This window comes from Chenopodium album, chromosome 2, assembly GCF_948465745.1.
Source record: "Chenopodium album chromosome 2, dcCheAlbu1.1, whole genome shotgun sequence".
NCBI lineage: Eukaryota > Viridiplantae > Streptophyta > Magnoliopsida > Caryophyllales > Amaranthaceae > Chenopodium > Chenopodium album.
Genome location: NC_137835.1, coordinates 65,059,795 through 65,062,205, shown reverse-complemented (window position 1 = coordinate 65,062,205; position 2,411 = coordinate 65,059,795).

Genomic DNA, 2,411 nt, shown 5'->3' with positions numbered 1-2,411 from the left:
TCTTAGATGTTTTATAAAGAGTGATACTCTTAAAAAATTCGGAAAAACCATTTATCATAAGATGAGTCATTCAGGTTTTGGAGTAATTTAAAATTTCATGCAATTTTATCACTCCGTTTGCTATTTAATTGTGGTTTAGAATTAAATAATGAGTCCATTCGATTCTTGGAATATTCAAAATAGGGTATCGAGACCAGTCTTGGTAAGGAAACACCTATTAAGTGAACATTGAATATTATAATCGAAAATTATCCCTAATCGAGGTCATTTAAACAATGGACGATTAATGACCAGTTGAGATTAGTGTGTAGTCTGATTTATAGCACCGTTTCTTGTGCTACGAGGACATGATTGTCATAAATCATTTGCACAGGTATTGGTTTAGAACCATACTGGATCGACCTATGAGAATACTTTAAGAGATTAAAAAATCGTCATAAGTATACTTCTCATTATGGCTATCGGAACCTATTTCCTCGACCATGAGTATTGTGAGTTCTCTTGTTTGAGTACTAGTCCACTTTGATGTTGTCAAACGTCTGCCGTAATAGGGGATTATAACGACAACACTCGGGCGGCTAGGTCCTCTCAGTAAGAGGAGCTACATTACAACACTGGGAATGTCCCCCTACTAAAATAGGGAAGATGTCTTTGTTGTATACAAGGTGTAGACACCCATTTGTGTCTCCCCAAAACCAAACCCGATGATGAGTACCTTTCACGTCGAATCATAATCGAATAAAGCGAAAGTGTGGAAAGTTTAGTGTTGCGGATAGTTTTAATTTCTTTTCTCTTCTCTCTGTTTTTGAAAACTTATTTTAAGAAAACAGCCAATCCAGTTTGGTTGGTCCATGATATGGGTCCAATAGTAGTGTAGTTGGATGGGGCTTGCAAAGAGTTTTCCAACGATATATTATAAGCCCAATTCCGATGAATAATGAGGAAGTTATGACCAAATTACTAAACTGGGCCCGGTTTGAGCCTTATATGCGGCCCAATGATCTAGAGGAGGGCTCAAGGTTGGGTGACACATGGTTAGTTCACATTGCATGTGAATTACCTTGGGGACCAAGTGAGAAAGTGGTCCTCACCTAACCATGTGACACTTGTTACTTATTCCTTGGTTTATTTAACTAAGGATTGAATTCATTAATCTTTTTATGTGAGATCTTTTTGTGAAAAAGTCCTACATTGAAAGATGAGTGGAATTCACAAGTTATCCTTCCTTATAAATAGCCATAGCATGGCTTGAGAATTATTTGCTTGAGTGGTGATCGGGATAGGATAGGTCGTTAAACTATTCCCCTAATCAAATTAAAAATTTATAAAGCCTAAACCTACACTAAACTAGTTAGTGGCAAGTAAAGGGTCGATCCACTAGGGAAGCACGCTAATTCAACATCAAATATCACTAATGCAAGAGTGAAAAGGGGATTGTTTTGTTGGTTTTGTTGAGTAGAACACTAAAACTACAAGTAAGCAAGAAAATGATGATTAAAATCAATAGAAAATGACGCTAGGGGTTCAGGGGTTTCAAACATGCATTAGAAAGAGGGGAACAATGATAGTTATCATGATGAACATGCCAAAGAACACAAGATTCTACCTAAACAATTCATTCTCATGCAATAGTCTAGGCAAATCAATAAAAGGAGTCAATGCTAATTGGGATCATTCTCATGCATCCTATTAGACACAAGCAAATCAAGAGAATAAAGAAGCAAAATACATGAAACTCCATTTTAGGCTAAGAGTTTAGCCTAGAGAAGGGAGATTAAACATAATATCAAAACTAGAAATAAACACAAGAAACTCAAAACAAAACATGATTGAAATATATGAAATCAATAATAACTAGATAAACTAATAAGATAGACAAAAATAAGTAACAATAAAACAAATAAATAATATTAAAGGAAAGGAGAAGAGATTACTAAAGAAAGGATTGAAGAAAGATGAAAACTTGCAAAGTTGCTTGATTGATTGATTGAAGGGAAAGCTTGAACCAAAGTTGCATACAATGAGATAACTTGAGCAATACTACACTACCTCTCTCTAAGATTAGGGTTAAATTGTCTAGGATGATAAGATAATCCCCTACCATTACATAAAAACGTTCTAAATAACCGCCTAAAGTAAACCGTACAAAGCAGCTGGAATAAAAGAGATGATCCGACCGAACAGTGGGAAGGTTCGGCCAGACCACAGGGTAGGTTCGGCCGAACCCTGGGTAGGTTCGGTCAAACCTCCCTGATCCTGGTCTGGTCGAACTTCTGTGGTTCGACCACTCCTGCAAAATTGCCAAATTGCATCATGTCCCTGCCTCGACGTTCGGCCAAACCACTGAGCAGGTTCGGCCACACCTTCAGGAGGTTCGGTCGAACCTCTTCTGAATCATACTTCCTCCAGCT